General features: G+C 42.3%; 1 protein-coding gene across 5 annotated transcripts in view; it reads left to right on the forward strand.

The window, feature by feature from the left end:
• The window catches only part of LOC138763163 (voltage-dependent calcium channel subunit alpha-2/delta-2-like), a 604,584-nt gene that overhangs the window by 270,042 nt on the left and 308,176 nt on the right, over positions 1-26,366 (forward strand). The gene's annotated exons all lie outside the window — the stretch shown is intronic.

Raw genomic sequence — 26,366 nt, forward strand, 5'->3', positions numbered from 1 at the left:
CAAGATCTGCATTGGTTCAAGGTGGTGAGTCCAGGGCACTGAAGGGTGGGCAATACATGCTGAATTCAGCAGTGGTGCCAACATTCCTAAAACCTAAATTAAAATGCCACAGAAATATCCAAAAGATTTTTTAAAAATTTAGATATACAGCATGGTAACAGGCCCTTCCAGCCCATGAGCCCGCACTGCCCAAATTCTCCCATATGACTAATTAACATACTAACCAAGGAAAACTTTGATGAGCATGCTTGCAGATGACACTAAAGTGTCTGGTATTGTAGATAGTGAAGACGGATGCTAAAGATGGCAGCAGGATCTTGATCGGTTGTGCGGATGGGCAGAGAAATGGTTCATGGGGTTTAATACAGACAAACAGGAGGTATTTACATTTGAGGAAGAACATGGAATATCTCCAAAGTTAGGGATTTTGGCCACTTCCACCGTGGCACATTCTCAGAATCCACCTTTCACAGGGTCTTTCTGTTCCGCAATTGACCAGAAGCCTATTGACATGCAATCACATCCATGTGACTGCAAGGGAGTGTCGACATAGGAGATGATTGTGAACCAGGAGGATGAAGATTGATCTCTCTCCTCTACACATAAATGGTTTTGTCAAGGAGAGGGTAGAGGGCATAAAGTTCCTTGGTGTGTCTATAAAGGACGATCTATCCTTGGACCCACAACACCTCCTCATTAGTCAGGATTTCCTCAGGATGTTGAGGTGGGCAAGACTACATCTTGAGAACATTTCACAGGAGCACAATTGAGAGTGTCCTATTTGGCTGTATCATTGCATGGTGTGGTAGCTGCAAAGCATCAGCCTGGAGGATTATAAAATGGCCGAGAAGATCTGTGGGGTCGACCTTTTCTCTATTGATGACATTCACTGGGAGCATTGCCTAAATAGGGTGCAAAGAATTATTGAGGACCCTTTCCATCCTGCAGACAAGATCTTTGACCCACTTCCCTGAGGAAGGAGGTCCAGGAGCATCAAATTCAGGACTGCTAGGCTAGGAAATAGCTTCATCCTGCAGGCTATCAGATTGGTGAACGGTATCCGGTTACCGAGTAAATCATCCCAAAATATTTATATATATTTATTTTAAATGTCTATATGTGATTGCTGTATGTTGTATATTCCGTATGTGTGTGCATACACCATGGTCTGGAGAAACGCTGTTTTGTCTGTATATCAACAGTCAGATGATGATAAACTTGAATTTGCATTTATCCTAAATGATTTGCACAACTACTCAGGACTGCAGAGGAGTGCTCCAATGTGCTCATTTAAACAGTGTGGCAAACACTCTGAAGAAGCCTCCGCTCACTCTGCACAGAGCAGTCTTCTCCTTTGTCACCCCCCCCCCCCCCACCCCCATTCACCACTCTGAACACTGACTGCTGAGTCAGCGGGACACAATTGTGTCTTAGATTTAGTCTGCTTTACAGCAGCTGTTTGACAGAGGTCTAAGTCATTAAATCTCTGGAACTCCCTTGATGCAACCTTTTGCCTTGTTGCAACCTTTGAGCCTGTCTCTTGGCATAACAGCCCCCATTTATTATACCCAGTGCCAAGACCATTGTGGGGCCGCGAGGATTTCAGTGAATCTCTGACTGTCCTGATAGCATGCTTTATTTCTGACAGATGATATACCTTTGGAGTCAACCCATGAAAGCATGGTCCTGGGAGTGCAGGGCTTGTAAAATAACCCTGAGACTCTGGAAACCAGACCTTTCCTTCAAGGTGCATTAACATCAGGGCTAATGCCTAAAACATAGATGATGCTCCTCCGGGTCGAGAGTGATTCATTCCCCTCTGGTGCTGTGGACTCTGCGGTGAGGCCAGTACACAAAAGCACTGGAGAAACTTAGCCAGTCATGCAGCAGCCATAGAGAGCAAGTCAGTCGGCATTTTGGGCCTCAGTAGTGTCAAAAATCAAGCAGATTCATTTAGAAAGGCATGGATGCAATGCTAAAGCTTTATGAGGCACTGGTCATGTTGCACTTGGAGTATTGTGAGCAATTTTGGCTTCCTTATCTATAGGAGGATGTGTTGCCAATGGAGAGGGTCCAGAGGAGGTTGACAACAATGATCCTAGGAATAAAACGGTTACCTTATGAATTGCTTTTGATGGCTCTGGGATTGTACTTGCTGGAGTTTAGAAGGATGAGGGAGGATTTCATTGAATCCTATAGAATACAAAGGCCTGGGTTGAATGGATATGGAGAGGATGTTTCCTATGGGGTTGGGGAGTCTGGGACCAGAGAGCACAATCTCAGCGTACAAAACCCTTCTTTTAGAACTGAGAAGAGGAGGAATTTCTTGACCCAGAGGGCAGTAAATCTGTGGAATTTGTTGCCCCAGATGGCTGTGAAGGCCAAGAAATTGGGTAGATTGAAGACAGAGGTGGATAGGTTCTTGATTAGAAAGGGAATCAAGGGTTATGGGGAGAAGGCAGGAAAATGAGGTTGAAAGGGATAGTAAATCAGTAATGATAGATTAGTGGGGCAGATTCAAAAGGCCTAATTCTGCTCCCTGTGTCTTCTGATAACCTGGAGGGATCAGTCACTAAGGCTGTGTGGGTGGAACTGGAATGCAAGAAAGGGGCAACAAAGACCAGAAGTTTCCCTCAGATACTAAGGGAGAAATCTATATTAGCCTCCAAACAATTAGCAGGAATAAGAACAACTGTAAAATTCACAGGTTTGGCATTGTTGGGGATTTTAACTCTACCATTATTGATTTAGTGCAGGGTCTTAGATCGAATGGAATTTGAAAAAGGCAGCCAGGAGGGATTTTCAAAGCAGGATTTCAGTGAATCTCTGACTGTCCTGATAGCATGCTTTTATTCTGCTAGGGAGGGGTCTGTACTGCACTTTATCTTTGGGATTAAGGGACCACCATAATCCTGTTATCTTCAAGATAATCGTGAAAAAGGATTAAGTAGGTTCTTGCCCTTTCAATCGTGGAAGACAGAACTTGGTGGAAGTAGATTGGGAGCAGCTGCACCAGGGGAAAACAACATCTGATTCGTGGGAAATGGTTAAAAGCGAGATGGTAAGCATTCTCAACCTTCTTCTTTCCACTCATATACCACTTTAAGTAATCCCTATGCCTTCAGTGCTCTGTGATTAGTAAGGGATTGCTTAAGGTGGGATGTGAGTGGGAAGGGAAAGTTGAGAATCACTGCTCTAGAACCAATTGTTATTGAAATATTTTGCTTGAGAAAAATTGTCATTGGCCCATTTCCTTTGGAGTTATGAAACCGTGCACATAACAAGTCATTTAGGAATGATTAAAACAGTGGTTTTCAAACTTTTTCTTTCCACTCACATACCACTTTAAGCAATCCCTTACTAATCACAGAGCACCTATGGCATAGGGATTACTTAAAATGGTATGTGAGTGGAAAGAAAAAGGTTGAGAACCACTGCTGTAGATTTAAGAAGCAAAGATGGTGTTATTACAGAACCTTGATTAACAAAAGATATTGAAGGTTTGATCAGGGAAAAAACAGGATTAAATCAAGGGTTGGAAATTTATATTAAATGAGGCAGAGTTTGATAGGGGATATTGAAGAGAGAATTTAGGGAGACATAAAGGGGCCATTAAATGAGATAGCAAGAAGAGAATCTTTTTATAACCATATTAGAAATAAGAAGCTAGTCAATAAATGAGTAGATCTACTGGAGTGCCAAAGGGGTCATCTATGTATGGAACCGAGGAATATGGGCTGGGTCTTACAGGAACACGTAACCCACATTCACCACGGAGGATTATGGTTGTGAGGGAGGAAAGGATTAGATTGTTGTGGAATAGGTTTACATAGGTTAGCCCAAAACTGTGGGCTGAAGGGCCTGAATTGTTGCTGTAATTTTCCATTTTCGTGTTCTGGTAGAGATTTACAAAAACATAAGAGACATTGATGGGGTGGACAGTTAGAACCTTTTCTACAGGACAAAGCATCACACACTTGCATACAAGGTGAAAGGGAAGGAATGTTCAAGAGAAATGTGCAGGGCAAATATTTGACACAGAGAGTGGTGATTGCTTAGACCAGGCTGCCAAGGGTAGTCGTGGAGGCAGATACAGCAGCAGATTTTTAAGAGGTTTCAAGATAGACACGTGAATGTGAAAGGGATGGAGAGATATGCTTCAGGTACAAGCAGCAGAGTTTTAGTTTGCTTTGGGCATCATGTCCAGCATAGACATGCAGGTCAAAGGGCCTGTGCTGAATTGTTCAATGCTTTATTAAAGCTGAGATGTTTCACAATACCTGTTAGTATACCCGGTGTTAGGCTCATAACTTAGAGGGCTATAGGTGTGACGTAGAGGAGGGTTAGATTATTGTGGAGTAGGTTTACTTACATTGACACAACATTGTGGCTCAAAGGGCCTGTACAGTGCTGTAATGATCTGTGTTGTGTTTAGGTTTATAAAGCCATGAGAGGTGTTGATGGAGTGGACACTCAGAATCTTTTTCACAGGGAAAAGCATCACACACTCGAAGATGTGCATTTAAGATGAAGGGGGAAAAATTCAAGGGTGATGCCACGATAGTAGTGGGTTGTATAAAAAGGGCCGATGAGTCAGATATAGGAGGGAGATTGGAAACTTGGCTGAATGATGTATTAATTACAACCTTGCACTCAGTTTTATCAAGACAAAGAAGCTGATTGTAGACTTTAGGAAGGGAAAACAGATTGTACAATCCAGTGATCATTGGGGGAATCAGAGTTGGAGATGGCGAACAAATTTAAATTTCTGGGAGACACTGTCTTGAAGGACCTTTCCTGGACCCAACACACCAATGGCATTGTGAAGAAAGCAGGGTAGCGCCTCTACTTTCTCACAAGTTGCAGAGGTTTTGTAAGACATCAAAAACCTTGGCAAACCCCAACAGATGTGATGTGGAAAATGTACTGACTGGCTGCATCATGGTCTGGTGTGGGGCTATCAATATTACTGAGCGGAAAACTCTGGAAAAATGTCTTGGACCCAGCTCAGTACATCACAGGCAAAATTCTCACCACCATTGAAATAATCTACATGGAATGCTGCTATCGGAGAGCAATAGCAATCATCAAGGATCCACACCATCCAGGACACACCCTGTTCTCACTGCTGCCATCAGGAAAGAGGTAGGTGCCACAAGACTCAAGCAGTTGCTACCCCTCCTCCATCAGACACTTAAAGAACGGATTCAATCAGAGATGTATTTAAGGATTCTTACTTTGCACATTATTTATTACTGAATAGTTATATTTTTCCTGTATTGCATGGTCAGTTTGTTTACATTTCCTTCTTTGTGTACATTTTTCTCTTTTGTATATATATCTAACTACATGAGTTCAGTTTACCAATAAGTAGAAATTCTGCCTGGCCTGCAGAAAAAAGAATCTCAGGATTGTATGTGATGTCATGTATGTACACTGACAATAACTTTTAACTTTGTTGTATCTCACTGTGAATCGTGGTGGGAATTTGAGTCTGATTGATCACAGACTGTCTCTGTGATCCTGACCTGCATCCCCTACCAAATTACTTATAACGCTTCATGTTTTTGGTCTTGTCATGGGTTAACAGTGAGATTTCAGTGTTTTTGCCAACACATTGCTTGTTGTGTGGGTCCCAGAGTGAGACATCAGTGGACATCTCACATCGCCCCTGGCCAAAGGAAAGCGAGTGGTATTCTGTTCAAGATTCGTGGACGGTCTCTTTGGTGTTTGTGTCCCAGTCAGTGTTTACTGTGGGGAATATCCGAAGGGGGAGTTGCTGTCTGTATGTCCTTGAAAGATTTTAACATCAACTTTCAAGGCAAATTGCTTTACTCAATTCACAGCTCACAGGGGGCCCTTGTCTCAGTGAATGATCACTTAGAAACCCCCAATTAACCAGTGTGATTCTAGTGTGCCATTGGAAATTTGCACCAGGGAGCTGCAAAAAAACACTGAAGATGTGCCTGTGTTGGATAAAAAGTGCAGAGATGTTAATACATTCATTAATTATCTAATGACACATTTAGCAGATAAAGTACTGCATTAAGGAATCTCATTACTGAAAATATTTTTACTCAACTGTGGAAAAAGGAAATGATGCCATTGGTGAGAATATCAAAGGGTGCTTTTACACATTCTAGTGGAGACAGTGCGGTGGTGAAAACGATACTGCTTGAAATTGGTAACTCTCTTTCAATCTTTGATGTTTGAATTAAATTCTGATTGTGAGTGATTGTAATATGAATAGTGTTTGGTGTACAGAATGAGCTGTGGTCCATTATATCTGCAGGGTTTTCTTGTTTTATTTATCAGACAGTGAATATCAAATAGACCTGCCTCAAATGGTGACACCCACGTAGTCACCACTGCACTGGAAAAGGCCGTTTTGCCCTTTGAATCACTGCTGGCTTTCCAGAAGGCAGTGCACTATTTCCCATTGCCCTGTTTATTCCCCTTGGGAGATCCACTTTGCTCAAGTGACCTTTGATGGCAGCTGCTTCCAGAAAGACAAGTGAAGGCGGCACAGTTCGCGCAGCAGTTAGTGCAATGCTATTGCAGCGCGAGCGACCCGGGTTGGAATCTGCCGCAGTCTGTGAGAAATTTATTCATTCTTCCCATGACCCATGCAAAGATTCCTCTGGGTTCCAAATGCATACAGGGGGTGAGGTGGTTAACTGGTCATGAGTGGCGCAAGCTCATGGGCTGGAAGGTCCTGTTACCATGGCAATACTCAAGCGTGCTGGAGAAACTCAGCCATAGGAAGTAAAGGGTGACCAACATTTTCTGCTTATTCCTGATGAATTGCTCAGGCCTGAAACATTGGTTACTCTTTACTTCCTGTGGATGCTGCATGACCTGCTGAATTTCTCCAGCATGTTTGTGTATTGCACTCGACCCTAGTGTCTGCGGGCTTTCTTGTTAGAGCCCTAACCATGCTGCATCTCCAAATTGAAAAGACAAGCCGTGCCACATCCTCCCTCAGCTCTTGCCAACAACACTAACCTGTGTCCCTTCATCAGCTGACAGCAACATCTTTCCTGCATCCTCCTTCACTGAACCTGCCCTGATCCTGTCCACCTCCCTCAAATCTCACCTCAACCTCCTTTGCACCAAGGAGGAAATCCCTGGATCCCCACCCTGACCTTCTCAGTGAAACCCCTCATTGCTGACAAACCTCCCTATGTCCTCCCAAGGGTGACTGGAAATGAGCAGAAGGCTCCAGTTGTGGCCATGGGGAGCTTTAGTAAGCCTCAGTGTTACCACCCTGCTTTTTCTTCTCATCACCTCTGTTAACAAAGCCCAGGATCCTGTACGCCACTGCTAATGCTCCTTCAGTAGACACTTCCATCTTCAAATATCTGTACCCACAGTCCCCAGGTTGCTGTGTTCCACAAACATTTGGCATGTGTGCCACTGAGTTTGTATCACCTCTCCCTTCTATCTCTACCAAAGTATATCACCGCACACTTCTTCCTGTTCAATTCCATCTCCCCATTATGAAGCATTTCCACACCCTGATGCAATCAAATGGACCCGTTGCCAATGTTTTCCAAGCCATTTAGACATAATAACTTCTAGTAAAAACAGTGCTAGAGAAACTCAGCAGGTCAAACAGGGTCCTTTATATAGTAAAGATAAAGATACATAACCAACATTTCTAGCTTGAGCCTTTCATCCAGGTATGAACAAAATGTGGGCAGGTGGGGGAGGGAGGGAGAGAAGCACAGGCCCACAGGCAGGAGGTAGTAGGTGAATAAGGGAGGGAGGGTGCACACCAGCAAGCAGGGGGAGAGGGGATGGCTCAGTGAATGGAGAGGGAAGTGGGTAGAGAGGTGGAGGGAAGAAGACAGAGGGATGGGGAAGAATGAGGAGTAGGCTAGCAAAAACTGGAGAAGTCGCCATTGATGCCACCTGTCTGGAGAGTGTCAAGACGAAAAATGAGGTGTTGTTCCTCCAATGTACGGGCGGTCTTGGTTTGACAGCACTCGAGGCCACAGTCAGACGTCTGCAGCATTCTGCTTCTCTCATAACATTTTCCTGTCTTTGCTCCGTATAACTGATCTCTCTCCATAACTCCGAACTGTGCTTTACTTGTTGTACTAACTATGACATGTCCAGCTGAATCACTCACAAAACAAACCATCCCAGCTCCTTTCACCCCGAATATAAGCAATATCGCCCTCTTCTGTCTTCGGTCTTGATAACAGATCTGGATCTGAGACCCATGGATGTGGCCTGGCCAGCTGAGTCCCTCCAACAATTTCTGGTCTGGCACATATAGTCCCCTTGTTTATAAAAGGCGATAGGGAGAATCCTGGGATCATAGACCAGTAAGTCTTCCATCAGTGGTGGGCAAACTACAGTGGCCTCCAATAATATTTGGGACAAAGACAATTTTCCCCTTATGTTCCACAGTTTGTAATCAAACAATTCACATGTAATTAAAGTGCACATTCCAGATTTTTTTCAAGGTTTTTTATTAACATTTTGGTTTGACCATGTAGAAATCACAGCACTTTTTATACATAGTCTCCTGATTTCAGGGCACCATAATGTTTGAGACATAGCAACAGTATGTATATTAAAGTAGTCATGTTTAGTATTTTGTTGCATATCCCTTACATACAATGACTGCTTAAAGTCTGTGATTTATAAGCATCATCAGGTACTGAGTATCTTGTCTGGTGATGCTCTGCCAGGCCTCTACTGGAGCCATCTTCAGCTGTGGGTCTTGTCCTATTAAGTTTTCTCTTCAGCACGTGGAAGGCATGTTCAATTGGATTTAGATCAGGTGAGTGACTTGGCCATTCAAACATTTTCCACTTTTTATCTTTGAAAAGAAAAACTCCTTTGTTGCTTTAGCAGTGCGTTTGGGATAATTGACTTGCTGTAGGATGAAGCACCATCCAATGGGTTTGGAGGCATTTGCTTCAACCTGAGCAGATAAGATGTTTCTATACACTTCAGGATTAATTTTGCTACTGCCACCAGCAGTTACATCATCAATGAAGATAAGTGCCCCAGTACCTGTGGCCGCCATACATGCCCAGACCATAACACCACCACCACCATGTTTCACAGATGAGGAGCTATACTTTGGATCATGGGCAGTTCCTTTACTCCTCCACACTTTACTCTTGCCATCACTCTGATACAGGTTAATTTCTAGGGTAAAACACAGGATTCTGTTGATACCGTGGTTAAGTGAAAAAATACACAAATGATGTATCTTTACCTTTGCTACATAAAGGCACTGTTTGACCTGCTGAGTTTCTCCAGCATTTGTATGTTCGACATGGTTAAACCAAAATACACAAACAATCTACAATAAAATCTGCAATGTGCACTTCAATCGCGTATGAATTGTTTGATTACAAATTTAAAACTATGGGGCACATGGGAAAATAAAGAAAAAGAAAATGTCTTTTCCCAAACATTATGGAGGGCAATGTATCAGGGAGGATTCTTAGGGACAGGATTTACAAGCAATTAGAGGAAGTATCATCTGCAGGGATAGTCAGCTTAGCTTTGTGAAGGGAAAGTCGTGCCTCATGAGCCTAATTGAGTTTTTTTGAGGAGTTAACAAAATAAATTGCTGAAGGCAGGGGTCGATATGGATTTTAGTAAGACATTTGACAAAGTCCCCCACCATGATTCGATGAGAAAGTCATGAGACATGGGATGCATGGAACCCTGGGTGGAAACCAGCAGATAACATACGCAGGTTACTTAATTTAGTGCATCTGGCACAGTCAGGGGTGGACCTGGGCGTGGCTGTAGCCCTGGACATGGAGAAGGCCTTTGACAGATTGGAATGGGACTTTTTATTTAAAGTATTAGGGAGATTTATATTGGGACAACCATTTATAAATTGGGTAAAGACACTATATCATAAGCCTCAAGTTAAAATTATAATGAATGGACAAATGTCTCCAGGGTTTCTGCTGGGCAGGTCCAGCAGACAGGGCTGCCCGCTATCCCTAGCATTGTTTATATTGGCTATTGAAACGCTGGCAGAAGCCATTTGGCAAGATCCAGATATAAAGGGGTTCAGAGTGGGCCAGGAGGAGCATAAAAACAATTTATTTGCTGATTATGTGCTAGTATATTTGACAGATCCATTGGAGGTCATTGACCAGGCTAAGGACCACACTGGAGGATCATAGTAAGATTTCAGGACAGAAGGCAAATCTGGACAAGAGCCAAATCATGCTCTTGACAAAGGGGGATTACAGACAAAATCAACAAGGGAGACAATTTACATGGCCACAAGAGAGCATCAAATATTTTGGGTTAAAGTGGATAAAGATTTATATAATTTATATAAACACAATTATCTCCCTTTGCTCTGAAAGATTGAGGAGGACCTTGGTAGATGTAGAACCCTGCCCATAACTTTGGTGGGCAGGGTAAACGATGTTAAAATGAAAGTGATGCCAAGTCTACAATATTTATTTCAGTCCTTGCCTATTTCATTGCCCAGAGCTTCTTTAAGACATTCAGCAGATGTGTCAGGAGTTATTTAGGGCCACTATGGAAAAATTGACTTGGGGTTACGAACTGGGAGGTCTGAAATTGCAAGACTTCAAAAAATACTACTGGGTGGTCCAGTCGAGGTTTATCACTTCTCTCTAGGAGGGAGGTGGTACCCCCTCCTGGGCACAAATTGGACTGAACATAGTAGAAGAAAAGATAGCAGGGGAGTCTATTTATAAATGGTGCACTAAATTGACATCAAGGGAAGCAGATAACCCCATATTAAAACATGTAATTCAGACATGGCAAAAAATAAATCAATGTATCAGGCTAGAGGTGGGTTTATCTCTTAAAACACCCTTGTCCCAGAACAAATTAATACCTATAACTCTGGATAAGATCCTGGACACCTGGTGCCAGAAGGGGATCAGGTATATCAAAGACTGTTATGAATGGGGGCAGCTCATGTCATTTGAACAGCTGAGGAATAAGTATGATTTGTCAAATAATACTTTCTTCTGCTATCTTCAGTTAAGATCTTTCTTAAGGGATAATCTGGGACTGTCTATGGACCTGCCCATGTGTAATGACATGGAAATTCTATTTCGAAAGAGGAATACTCGTAAGTTTATCTCTACGCTGCATCTCCTATTCCAAAGTGAGGGCCCGAAGCCGGGCTTACACAAGTCAAGGGAAAGATGGGAGTCGGACTTGGACACAAAAATCCATGAGTGGTGCTGGTCAGACCTGTGTCAGGACAGCATGACAGCAGTCATTAATGTCAGGTACTGGTTGGTGTAATATAATTTCCTGCATCAACTGTACTCTACACCACAAAAATTACATAAATCCAAATACAGAAATGTTTGAAATGTGTTTTAGGTGTGATGTGGAGATTGGAATCTTTATCCATTCAACCTGGCTGTGTACAAAGGTGAAATCCTTCTGGGAGGACCTGGGGGATATTCTGAAAAAAAAAATGAAAAAGGTGGATTTTCCACAAAATCCAGGATGTAATTATACCCCTCCTGAATAGAGGAAAGCCAATAACCAGTGCCAATAGTGAAAATGATTGAGATGAATGAAGTGGGTCATAGTGCAGATGACGTGCTCTTGTATTTTGTTCCCTATCGTTTTTATTTCAGATTACTTAGGGTTTTTCTTAAGTTCCCTTTAAGGGTCTGTGATTTTGCCAATAATTGGTTCTTTGTGTTTGTTTAATTTGTATAATCTTTTTCTTGTGTTGTTAGGGTATACTAGGGTGGAGGGTGGAAACAGACTCTGGATGTTATATACCATTGTTGAGAGAGATTGTGCTTGCTTGGAATTATGTGTGTCTTTGAACATCAAAAATAAAATAATCAAAAAAAATAACTGGTTTGCCTGCCGAAAGCAGAGAGTAATAGTGAATTTATCAAATTTTGCCTGGACATCAGTGGTTAGTGGAGTTCTTCAGGGATCTGTTCTGAGATCCCTGCTCGTTGTGATTTTTATAAATGACCTGGGGGAAGAAGTAAAGGGATGGGTCAGTAAGTTTGCAGATGAAAGGTGGTGGTGTTATGGATGGTGTAGAAAGTTGCTGTAGATTACAACAGGGAATAGACAGGATGCAGAGGTGGGTGGAAAGATGGCAGATGGAGTTCAATCCAGATAAGAGTGAAATGATGCATTTTGGAAGGTCAAACGAAAGCAGAGTACTTGGTTAATGACAAGATTCTTAACAGTGTGAAAGAACAGATGGACCTTGGGGTTCAAATCCTTTCAAGTTTGCTATGTAGGTTGAACGAGTCGTTAAGCAGGCTTATGGTATGCTGGCCTTCATTAGTTGGGGGACTGAGTTCAGTAGTCAAGAGGTAATGTTACAGCTCACTAAAATTTTGGTTCGAACACTCTTGAAATATTGTGTTCAGTTCTGGTCGCCTGATTACAGGAAGGATATGGAAGGTATGGAAATGGTGCAGAAGAGATTTAGCAGGATGTTGCCTGGATTGGAGACCGTGTATTATGAGGCAAGGTTAACAGAGCTAGGACTTTTCTCTCTGGAGCAAAGAAGGATGAGAGGTGAATTAATGGAGGTCTACAAGATTATGAGAGGTATAGATAGGGTGGACAGCCAACACCTTTTACCAGGAGTGATAGTAGCAAACACCAGAGGAAATCTGTACAAAGTGAGGGGAAGAAAGTTTAGGAGAGATGCCAGGGTACATTTTTTTACACCAGGAGCAATAGGTTCTGGGAATATTTTTGCCAGGGGTGGTGGTGGAGCTTGGTACAATAGGGACATTCAAAACTCTCTTATTTAGTCACATGGATGAAAGAAAAAATAGTGGGTTATGAGGTCAGGAAGGTTGAGTTTATTGAGTTGGCACAGCATCATGGGCTGAAGGGCCTGTCCTGTGCTGTAATGTTCTATGTCTGCTCAACCCCATGCAAGAATAAACTTGAACTTGAAGGAAATATTCCCCTGCCAAATCTGACAATCTCAGGGTTCTTCATTGTCAAGTGAAGAAGACACAAAATCCATCAATTATTGCCTGCAAAGAGTGTAACCTGGGTGGGTGGGTTTGTAAATTTCCAGATAATACAAAGATTAGTGGAGTTGTGGACAGTGCAGAGGGTTATCAAATAATACATCAGATCAGTTAGGGATATGGGCAGAGAAATGCGAGGTGTTATCTGATCAAGTGTGAGGTTTTGCACTTTGGGAGGTCAAATGTCAGGGGAGTGTATACAGTTAATGGTAGGGCTCTTACAAGTAATGTGTCGCAGGATCTGGTGATTCAAGTCCATAACTAATTGAAGGTGTTCACACATGTCGATCGGGTGGTATCGAATGCTTAGCTTCATAGGGTGGGGCACTGAGTATAAAAATAAGGTCACGTTGCAGCAATATGAAACTTTGGTCAGGCTGCACTTGGAATACTGTGTGATATTCTGGTTGCCACATTACAGGAAGAAAGTGGAGGCTTTGGAAAGGGAACAGAAGAGGATTAACAGGATGTTGCCTGGTTTAGAGGGGATGAGTTATGGGGAGAGGTTGGACAAACTTGGGTTGTTTTCTCTGGAGTGTCGGAGGCTGAGGGAAGACCTGATAGAGGTTTATAAAACCACAGGAGGCACTGAGAGGGCAGTCAGAATCTTTCTCCAGAGTAAAACCATCACACCCTAGAGGGCGTGTGTTTAAGGTGAGATTTGTGGGAAATGTGTTGAGTGCCTGGTGCCAGAAGTAGTGGTGGAAGGAGATACAATAGTGGTGTTTCAGAGGCGTCTGGATAGACACTTGAATATGAAGGGGATGGAGGGAGGTCTCTCAGGTGCAAGCAGCAAAGATTAAGTTTGAATTGGACAGCATGTTTGGCACAGACATGTCGATCGAAAGGCCGGCTCCTGAGCTGGACTCTTCTGTGTTTTATATTCAAAAGGCAGGTCCATCTCATAGCACCAAAACCAACACTGTTCTCTGCTCCTCTATGTCAGTGTGTTCTTCCCATTTGCTCAATCTCAGAGAGCAGATTGAACATGAATGTTCTTTAATCTTCAAAGATATTCATGAAAAACAAGAAGAATGTTGGTATATTCTTTCACTTCTTGAAGAGTAGGCAGAGACCAAACATCAAATGCAAATGATATATTCCTCAAAAGCACATCTGTACATAGCTGGGGGGAATTTGGTCAGGAAGCTGTTTAAACCCTGAAAATTATTGCTGTTCTATACCATAACATAATCTAATTACGTCAGATGCTCTGCTTGTCTAATGAATAAAATTTGAAATCTCGGCTTTGGAATGTTCAATTAAGTAATTTCAATAACCTTTGGGAGGATTTGTCGAAATCCAGATTTCTGTAATTTCTTGTACAGTTTCCGATATGGACTTTTAACCAAATACGTATTAGTTCAGCAAAGGCGATTTCCTGTCTGTTCCTCTCCCACCAAAAGACTCCAGTGCAGCAACATCCTGTTGAGATTGGTTTCCTTCTCCCTGCTTCCTGTTCCATCTTTGCCGTCGCCTCAATTGCTCCCCCTACTTCCTCCGCCTCTTCCTCCTCCTTTCCCCCTCCTCCAGTTTGTGTGCTGTGTTGTTTTTGAATGGTACGAGGGAAATAGAACTGCAGATAAATGGCTGTAAGTTCAAATCTTCCCATTGCTTGTGTGGAACTCAACAAATCCTGGCAGCAAACTGAATATAATACGTCTATCAAGTCGTCAGAAAAGGAAGGCTCTAATTATCTCCAGGGCAGTGTCATGACCAGGCCAAAGAACAGGAGAACCACAAAGGAGGGCTGCTGGACCATTCAGTCAGGCCTTGGTTTTGACTCCAATCCAATTTCAAAATCTATTGACCTCAACTGTGAAGAAGGCACATCAATATCTCTAATTTCTGAAGAGACTTGGCATGTTTGTCAGATCCTCTGTCAAATGTCTACAGCTGCACTGTGGAAGGTATACTGCCTGGTGGCATCACACTCTGGTTTGGCAATTCAAGTCCCCAGGAACGCAGAAAGTAGCAAAAATATTCAGGTCCGTCACAGGCTCCGACCACCTGTTCAATGCAGACATCTATGTGAGGCGCGGCCTCAAGAAGGCAGCCAACATTATAAAGGACAGTACAGGTCCCAGAAGAGTTTCTTTCCAACAGCTGTCTGGTTCTTGAACCTCCCCTTTTTGCACTGATCATGTATTGCTCCACCACAAATGAATTGCTTGTACCTTTGTAACACCACTTTTTTAATAACTGTGAATATTTATTATTTATCTGCCTTTTGCATATAGTATCTCTTCAATTGAAGTTAATGCATACAATTGAAGTTGTTTTTTTTACAAAATACTGTTCAGCTGCAGCAAGTAAGAATGATGACACAAATGTTCATTGTACCATGTGTAGGACAGTGAATTCATTATCATTATTCAAAAACTCACCCCTCTGGCACAGAGATGAACAGAGTAATAGGCCCCAGAGAGAGGTTTTCCTCAAATGGGTCACTCCAGCTTGTATATTCCCCCGCCAGAATGCCCTATCAATCACTTCCAGCATCTCCTGTCAATCTCTCTCCAAGTCTTACCTGTCAATGAAGTCACTTCTCATTCTCCAGTCTGACGATGATTCTTCATGCCCTCAGAACAATAAATAATTGTATGCAGGCCTGGAATAAAGACTTCGACAATGAAGCAAGCCATTTATTTCCACTGTGTTCCCAGCTAGGATTGTTGCCAAATATTCCAAATGTAATCTTGTCACAGATATATGCAGCTAAATGATCTTTACTCATCTCATGTGGTAGATTCACAGTGGCAGTTATCAACATTAATGTTGGTTTTAATTCATTGAAATGCTGGTTTAAATTGAAGAGTAAATGGAGATGTGATAAAAAAATGTTTGGGGAACGGGACATTAATCACTCTGAGGGATAAGGTTAACTGTAGATGTGCGGGGCGATGATGGGCACAGAGCTGGTTACATCAAACATCACCGACACTCCCATCATATAATCACCGACACTCCCATCGTATAATCACCAACACTCCCATCGCATAATCACTGACACCCATACCGCCTATTCTCAAACATCTTCTCCTCTGATTTCGGAGTATATCCAGTATATAATCACTGATCCACCTTTGTTTAATCACCCACAATGATGGATTCTAAACAATGTATCCACTATATCATAAGTACAACCATTATTTAAGCAGCGCACCTAATTACCAAAATGTCTCCTGTAGAGTTTCATGTCGGTGATTATACGATGGTTGTGTCGGTGATTATACGATGGGAGTGTCAGTGATAATACGATGGGAGTGTCGGTGATTTTGCAATGGGAATGTCGGTGATTATGCGGTGGGGAAGTCGGTAATTATGCGATGGTTGTGTCGGTGATTATGCGGTGGGAGTGTCAGTGATTATGCGATGGGAGTGTCGGTGATTATACGATGGGAGTGTCGGTGATTATACGATGGGAGTGTCGGTGATTTTACAATGGGAATGTAGGTGATTATGCGGTGGGGAAGTCGGTAATTATGTGATGGTTGTGTCGGTGATTATGCGGTGGGAGTGTCAGTGATTATGCGATGGGAGTGTCGGTGATTATACGATGGGAGTGTCGGTGATTATACGCTGGGAGTGTCGGTGATTTTGCAATGGGAATGTCGGTGATTATGCGGTGGGGAAGTCGGTGATTATGTGATGGTTATGTCGGTGATTATGCGATGGGAGTGTCGGTGATTATACGATGGGAGTGTCAGTGATTATACGATGGGAGTGTCAGTGATTATGCGGTGGGAGTGTCAGTAATTATACGATGGGAGTGTCGGTGGTTATGCAATGGGAGTGTCGGTGGTTATGCAATGGTTGTGTCGTTGATTATGTGGTGGGAGTGTCGGTGATTATGTGGTAGGAGTGTCGGTGATTATGTGGTGGGAGTGTCGGTGATTATACGATGGGAGTGTCGGTGGTTATGCGATGGGAGTGTCGGTGGTTATGCAATGGTTGTGTCGTTGATTATGCGGTGGGAGTGTCGGTAATTATGTGGTAGGAGTGTCGGTGATTATGTGGTGGGAGTGTCAGTGATTATACGATGGGAGTGTCGGTGGTTATGCGATGGGAGTGTTGGTGGTTATGCAATGGTTGTGTCGTTGATTATGCGGTGGGAGTGTCGGTGATTATGTGGTGGGAGTGTCGGTGATTATTTGGTGGGAGTGTCGGGGATTATGTGGTGGGAGTGTCAGTGATTATGTGGTGGGAGTGTCGGTGATTATGTGGTGGGAGTGTCGGTGATTATGTGGTGGGAGTGTCGGTGATTATGCAGTGGGGAAGTCGGTAATTATGCGATGGTTGTGTCGGTGATTATGAGGTGGGAGTGTCGGTGATTATGCGGTGGGAGTGTCTGTGATTATGTGGTGGGAGTGTCGGTGATTATGTGGTGGGAGTTTTGGTGATTATGTGGTGGGAGTGTCGGTGATTATGTGGTGGGAGTGTCGGTATATGTGTTGGGAGTGTCGGTGATTATGCGGTGGGAGTGTCGGTGATTATGTGGTGGGAGTGTCAATGATTATACGATGGGAGTGTCGGTGGTTATGCGATGGGAGTGTTGGTGGTTATGCAATGGTTGTGTCGTTGATTATGCGGTGGGAGTGTCAGTAATTATACGATGGGAGTGTCGGTGGTTATGCAATGGGAGTGTCGGTGGTTATGCAATGGTTGTGTCGTAGATTATATGGTGGGAGTGTCGGTGATTATGTGGTAGGAGTGTCTGTGATTATGTGGTGGGAGTGTCGGTGATTATGTGGTGGGAGTTTTGGTGATTATGTGGTGGGAGTGTTGGTGATTATGTGGTGGGAGTGTCGGTGATTATGTGGTGGGAGTGTCGGTGATTATGTGGTGGGAGTGTCGGTGATTATGTGGTGGGATTGTCGGTGATTATGTGGTGGGAGTGTGGGTATATGTGGTGGGAGTGTCGGTGATTATGCGGTGGGAGTGTCGGTGATTATGTGGTGGGAGTGTCAATGATTATAGATGGGAGTGTCGGTGGTTATGCGATGGGAGTGTTGGTGGTTATGCAATGGTTGTGTCGTTGATTATGCGGTGGGAGTGTCGGTGATTATGTGGTGGGAGTGTCGGTGATTATTTGGTGGGAGTGTCGGTGATTATTTGGTGGGAGTGTCGGTGATTATGTGGTGGGAGTGTCGGTGATTATGTGGTGGGAGTGTCGGTGATTATGTGGTGGGAGTGTCGGTGATTATGTGGTGGGAGTGTCGGTGATTATGTGGTGGGAGTGTCGGTGATTATGTGGTGGGAGTGTCGGTGATTATGTGGTGGGATTGTCGGTGATTATGTGGTGGGAGTGTCGGTGATTATGTGGTGGGAGTGTCGGTTATTATGTGGTGGGAGTGTCGGTGATTGTGCGATGGGATTGTTGATGATTATGAGGTGGGTGTTTAGGTGTTTGTGTGGTGGACATGCCGCTTATTATGCAGTGGGAGTGTCAGAGATTATGCGGTGGGAGTGTTGGTAATTATGCAATGCTTTTGTCACTTATTATGTGGTGGGATTGCTGGTGATATGTGGTGGGCATGCAGGTGATTATGCAGTGGCTTTGACTGTGATTATGTGGTGGAAGTGTCGGTGATTATGCGGTGGGAATGTTGGTGATTATACGATGGGAATATCAGTGATTATGCAATAGGAATGTCAGTGATTATGCGGTGGGTGTGTCGTTGTTTATGCGGTGGCCGTGTTATTGATTATGCGGTGGCCGTGTTGGTGATATGCAGTGGGCGTGTTGGTGCTTTTGTGGTGAGCGTCTCTGTGATTTTGTGGTGAGTGTGACATTGATAGTGCGTTGGGCGTGTCAGTATTTATGCGGTGGGAATATCAGTGGTTATGAGATGGGAATAAAGGTGATTATTCAGTGAGAGTTTTGGTATTTATGCGGTGGGTGTGTTGGGGATTATGCAATGGGAATGTCGGTGATTATGTGGTCGGAGTGCTGGTGATGATTCAGCAGGTGTAATGGAGATGATGTGGCTTGAGTGTCAGTGATTGAGGTGGGATTGTCAGTGATTATGAGTTGGGTGTATCAGTGATAATGTGGTCAGACCTTTGGATCACAGGCCTTTGGTTCAAACATTTCACCTGCTCACAGCCCTGTGGGTCGAACATTTCACCTGCTCACAGCCCTTTGGGTTGAACATTTCACCTGCTCACAGGCCTTTGGTTCAAACATTTCACCTGTTCACAGACCATTGGATTGAACATTTCACCTGCTCACAGGCTTTTGGATCGAACATTTCACCTGCTCACAGACCTTTGGGTCGAACATTTCATCTGCTCACAGACCTTTGGATCGAACATTTCACCTGCTCACAGGCTTTTGGATCGAACTTGTCACCTGCTCACAGGCCTTTGGGTCGAACATTTCACCTGCTCACAGGCCTTTGGGTCGAACATTTCACCTGCTCACAGGCCTTTGGTTCAAACATTTCACCTGTTCACAGACCATTGGATTGAACATTTCACCTGCTCACAGGCTTTTGGATCGAACATTTCACCTGCTCACAGACCTTTGGGTCGAACATTTCATCTGCTCACAGACCTTTGGATCGAACATTTCACCTGCTCACAGGCTTTTGGATCGAACTTGTCACCTGCTCACAGGCCTTTGGGTCGAACATTTCACCTGCTCACAGGCCTTTGGGTCGAACATTTCACCTGCTCACAGGCCTTTGGGTCGAACATGTCACCTGCTCACAGGCCTTTGGGTCGAACATGTCACCTGCTCACAGGCCTTTGGATCGAACATTTCACCTGCTCACAGGCCTTTGGATCGAACATTTATTCTGCTCACAAGCATTTGGATCGAACATTTCACCTGCTCACAGGCCTTTGGGTCGAACATGTCACCTGCTCACAGGCCTTTGGATAGAACATTTCACCTGCTCAAAGGCCTTTGGATCGAAAATGTCACCTGCTCACAGGCTTTTGGGTCGATCATTTCACCTGGTCACAGACCTTTGGGTCGAACATTTCACCTGCTCAAAGGCCTTTGGGTCGAACATGTCACCTGCTCACAGGCCTTTGGGTCGAACATGTCACCAGCTCACAGGCCTTTGGGTTGAACATGTCACCTGCTCACAGGCCTTTGGATCGAACATTTCTCCTTCTTGCAGTCTGATATATGGTCAGGATAATGCAAACTATTTTTTAGTCACATGAGAATACTCCCTTCTCACTGTAGTAACTGTAGTGCACCTCTGTGGGGCGTATGTATATGCATATGAGTGTGTGTGAACAGTTTGCTACAATGGTGGAAGTCATCAGTAAGTAAAGTCTCTTTTATTTTTTGAATCTTATTTAAGAATCCTCATAAGTAATACAGAGACCTAACATGGTGGCAGTGGCAGGATCTCCTTCTTGTCTTTTTTCTTCACTGGTGTTACTGTTTTCTTCATACCAGTCTTGCACATCTTTGCCCAGTGGTTTACTTTACCACAGGTTCTACATTCAGAAATATTTGTGGGGAATTTTTTTGGTCATCAAAGGGGTGTTGTCTGCCACACTTCCTGCAGGTCTTGGGGGTTTGCATTTTTCTTTTTTTTAAACTTTATTTATTTGTTCAAAAACAAATAGTACATGACATATACAACAATTAACCATAAACATGAACATTATTTTTTTATACATAAAAAAAGAAAAGAAAAGAACCGCCCCCCACCCTTCAGCCAACTCTCCTAAGGAGAGCCATAAAGAAAAAAAAAGAAAAAATATTAAAGAAAAATTAAATATACATATTAAGATCTAATCAATGTAAATTGAAATGTAAATATTCTGAATATAACAACCACTTATTAATAAAAAAATTATAATTATCACGCGAAACATACGTAATTTTTTCCATTATTAAACAATATTTAATCTCATTATGCCATCTATTAATATCAATCATATTTGTATCTTTCCACGTACTAGCAATACATTTTTTCACTACAGATAAAGATAAATATACAAAAGCAAGCTGAAACTTATCTAATCCCAAGCCTTTCAGAGGTTGCAAACTACCCAATAAAAATACTGTCAGATCTAAAAGTATTTTAATCTTATACAGGTATTCTAAAAGCAATTGAATTTTCTTCCAAAAAGATTGTATATGTATACATGACCAAACAGCATGAAGAAAAGTTTCAACTGTATTACCACATCTAAAACACAAATCTGATTCATGAAAACCATACATTTTAAATTTTTCAGGTGTTAAGTATAATTGATGTAAAAAATTTTAGTTAATCATTGCATAACATGAATTTATCAATCTAGTTACACTATCATAACAGATATCTAACCAATTATCCTCGGAAAAAATAAAACCAGTATCCGCTTCCCATTTACTTTTAGATCTATCCCAACCCTTCTCTGGTACCTTCATAAGAAAAGTCTCAAATTTAGTCATTTCAGGTAAAATCATATCTCTACCAAACATACATTTTACCAAAGATCGAATTTGATAATAGAGAAACAAAGCGTTCTTATCAATACCCAAACTGTCCCTCATCTGATTAAAAGATAAAAATTTACACTTTTTAAAACAATCTCCCAAATTTTTCACACCTTTAAATCTCCAATGCAATAAACTTCAATTATGTATTGAAAAAGAAATAAGTTGATTATTATACAACGGAGTCAAAGCCGATAATTCACCCCTAGAGCCTATCATTTTATTTTTCTTTATCCATAACCTCATTAAATGTTTTAGTATAGGCATATTATATTGCTGTAACAAATTTATATTCCATCTAAACAAAAATTGATGTATTTAAAATTCAGAAATATTTGCCATCTCAATTTTGGTCCAACTAGGAGGCCGTACCAAATCTATCAATGAACTAATAAATTTAAGTTGGGCTGCTTCATAATAATTTTGAAAATGTGGTAAACGTAATCCCCCTAACTCATATTTCCAAGTTAATTTATTCAAAGCTACTCTCAAAAATTTGCCCCTCCATAAAAACTCCCTAACCATTTTATTCAAATCTCGAAAAAAATATTATCAAGTAAATACGGAATAGATTGAAACAAATATTGTATACGCGGATAAATATTCATCTTAATTGTATTTATCCTACCCAATAAATTAATGGGTAAATCTTTCCATTGAATCAAATCAGTTTTAATTTTTTTTATTAACGGAACATAATTTAATTTATATAAAGATTGATAATTAACATTCAAAATTATACCCAAATATTTAATTCAATCAGTCCATTTCAAATTAATAATATTCTTATAAACTGAATAATCTCCTTCACTTACCACTAATATTTCACATTTTTCCCAATTAACTTTGTAACCAGAAAGACATCCATATTGTATTAAACATTCCTTTAAGTGCAAAAGTGACTAAGCTGGGTTTGTTAAATACACCGGGTTTGCATTTTTCTGATTGTGTTCTTTATAGCATCAACCCTTCTCTTTGCTGTTGGTGGTCTGCATCGATAGGGATTTCATTTACGTCTTCGAGGCTTTAAAGGGTCTATCTGTGTCTATAGCTTTGACCAGCTTCAAGCTATCCTTCCCTATATGAGACTTTTGTACTTTGGGATGGGCTCCCCCCATATTAGTTGATCAACTAATCTTTCCTATCGTAAAATCTGCATTTTGCAGCAACAATTTTTAGTTAGTGAGGAAGTCATCAACAGTTTCATCAGTCTCTTGATTAAGCCTTGAAATTCATAGCGTTTAATTCTATGGTTAGACCTCGGTTCAAGGTGAGAAGCAAACTTTGCAAATATCTGCTCTGGGCCCACCTCTGGAAGCTCCCAGCTATTAATTAAGTTAAGGCCTTGCTCCCCTGTCCAGAGAAGTATATAACTGAGATTCTCCTCTGCTGATACATTTTTAAAGTAGCTTTAGAATGCTAAATTGCACTAAAAGTGTTGAAACGTTTTAAATGATTCAACAATGTCTTCACCCTTCCAGTTCTTTACTGGGTGAACTGCTGTTGCTCCAGCCATTTGTTTTTCAGTAATGGTTTTTTCTCTTCTTCCCCTTTGTATTTCAATGATTCACAATCAATTGCATGGCTTTATTCTTGTTCTCTATACCATGTTATGTCTCTGTTACTTGGGAGGCTTCTTCAATAACATAGAGATGCAAAATTCAAGTAACAGAAGAGACTTCACTTACTGATGTCTTCCACCATCTCAGGAAACTGTTCACACACAATCACATACATATAAATAGGCCCCGCAGAGGTGCACCTCATTTACTACAGGGAGAAGGGTGTATTCTTATGTGGTTACAAAATAGTTCACATTATCCTGACTATATCATACAGACCTTTGGATAGAAAACATCTCCTGCTCACAGGCCTTTGCCTTCATAGCCCATTTCTATTTTTTAATTTTGAAATTAATTTGTCTTGTGGGTCAAATTAATCAACAGAGTAGTCCTGGGGTCCTCTACAAGGCTGACTGAGTTTAATGTAATATTCTTACAGTATTCGTCGTAAATATGCAGCAGTTATTTTTTGTATGAATCGCTGCTTCATTGAATCAAATCACTACACATCTAAAGCCCTCTGCTGTTTAAAATCAAGCTAAATTAAAACTGTTTATTAATAAGCTGTCTTTTTCACATGTTGTTAATGTATTTCATTAGTATATTCGATGATTTCAAATTTCCACTAATTGGAGCACTGAGAGGCAACCTCTGTGACTGTCATTGTGTGACTCCCCTCCGCTCTCCCCACCCCCACACTCACCACTCCAAGCAAATTACAGCACCCTCTCAGAGAGGAAGTTCCAAACTACTCAATGAGGCAGCAGGCACACATGTTGGAGTACCCCAGCACCTACTCCAAGCAGATCCCATGGGGAGGAGAGTTTATAGCATTGTTTTTATTTTTGAGATGCAGCATGGAAAACAGGCCTTTCTGGCCCATGACTCCATGCCACCCAAATATACCCATGTGACCAATTAACCTGCTAACCCAGTACATCTTTGAAACATGGGACGAATGTGAAAACGCCTTCCAGACAGCAGTAGATTCAAACCCGGTTTGCTGTCCTGTTGCTGTAATAGTTTTGCATTAACTGTGTTGCCCATATCTTGAAGGAAGCTGACACATAAGTACACACTCACAGACACACACATGCACACTCAGACAGATAGATACATACATACACACACAAACAGATGCACACACACACACACACGCATAATAACACATATGCATACACATGCACACACACTCACGCACAGGCACACACACAGACACACAAACACAGGCACATGTATGCACGTGCAGACACATACACACCACACACATGCACACACACACGCACACAAACACACACAAAAACCACACATACATGCACACAAACACACACACATGCACACAAACACACACACACACAAAAACATGCACACAACACACACACAAACCACATATACATGCACACAAACACACACATTACATGCACACAAACACACACTACGTGCACACACCACACACAAACCATGCACGCACACTCCACACACACACATGCACACGCACACAAACACACACCACATTCACACAACACACATATACCACGCGCACACATGCACACACACACACTTGTATGCTGTGATTCCCATTCACTCATGTAAACACATCTTTAAAATTCATGGAGGATTCCCACCAAGAGTTTGCCAGTCTGTTGAATCTCTAACCAATAGCAAATAACTGTGCACCTGCCACTGGACCTCCTGGTTATTGCAATCGGAATTTGAAGATAAAAGCGTACTGTAATGGAAGAATCACATCAAGCTTGCAAACTTCAGGAAAGGAGATTTGTAATGGTTTAGGGAGGCAAATGTTGGAATCCAGTGCAGTAGACAAAAGTGCTGGAAGTCTGCGATAGCAGAAGGAAGAGATGGGGTGCGGAGCTGGAGAAAATGAGACAGAGGAATAGGGAAAGAGAGAGACCAGGGTAGGGGGTGAATGGAAACTGGAGAGGTCGATGTTGATATGCTGCGTTTGGATAGTGCCTAGATTTAAGGTGTTCTTCCTCCATTTGTGGATGATTTCAATTTGGTCAGAGTTTGCTATCTCAGTGCGACTGAAGATTTTCCACATTTATGTTGGGTGCCATCCATCTACCACAAAATCAGAACAATATGGGACAAGTGTTTAAGGTTCCTTTATTGTCATGTAATATTACATGAAATTGCCATCTGCCTGCCGTAAGGCAGAGACGCCATTAGTGTCACCTGGCATCTCTTACAGTACGAGAGAAAGAGAAGCAAAAGAGATTCCTTTCAGAGTCACTGTGTGTCCATGGTTTTGCCTCCAGTGCTCCCACAGCCTCTGCAGTTGCAGAGATACACAGAATTTATTGCCACGAACACGCGTCACGAAATTTGTTGTTTTGTAGCAGGAGTATTATGCATTACAGACTCCTGTTCAATCCATCGGTAACCTGAGCTCCAGATCCAAACCTCCGATGTGATCAGGAAGCCTTTAGTGCCTGAGGTCCTTCGGGAGCCCTCAGCTCCCTCTTGAATCCCAGCTCTCATCACTTGAATCTCAAATCACCATTTCTAATACAAGTGAAGAGTGAATGTGTAAAGTGGACATCCTCATCATTATAAAGCCATGTGATGCTGGGTTGCCATGTGAACTCCTCAACAGGCTTTCTGGCCACCGTTAATTGATTATCCTGGAGAGGGCAGGCCCAAACCACACGGAAACAGGGCCAACTTGCACACACCAACCAAAATGTCTATCCCACACCAGTTCCACCTGCCTGCATTTGGCTCATAACATTCTGAATCCATCTTGTCCATGTATTCATCAATTGGGATGGAGGGGGAAATGAATCAATGACCAATGGGGGGGGGGGGGGGGAAAGGAATTCAGTGTGGTGTATGAACACTGAGGAGAAAGAATGGTCAGAATCAGAATTTATTGCCATGAACATGTGTCACGAAATTTGTTGTTTTGTGGCAGCAGTATTATGCATTACAGGTGCAAAAAATTGCTATAAATTACATTTCCAAATACACAATTTAAAAAAAAATTAGTGCAAGAGAGAAAAGTGAGGTCATGTGTGTGGTTCATTGTCCATTTTCATAAATCTGATGGCAGAGGGGAAGAAGCTGTTTTTGTAATGTTGGGTTTTTGTCTTCAGGCTTCTGTACCTCCTTCCTGATAGTAGCAGTGAGAAGAGGGCTTGGCCTGGATGGTGAGGGTCTTTGAGGATAGAGGCTTGAGACACCGCCTCTTGTGGACATCCTCAGTGGAGTGAAGACTAATGCCCATGATGGCGCTGGCTGAGTTCAAAACTCTCTGCAGCCTTTTGCTATCCTGTGCATTGGCACGTCCATACCAGACAGTGATGCATCCAGTAAGAA

This window comes from Narcine bancroftii, chromosome 5, assembly GCF_036971445.1.
Source record: "Narcine bancroftii isolate sNarBan1 chromosome 5, sNarBan1.hap1, whole genome shotgun sequence".
Classification (NCBI taxonomy): Eukaryota; Metazoa; Chordata; class Chondrichthyes; order Torpediniformes; family Narcinidae; genus Narcine; species Narcine bancroftii.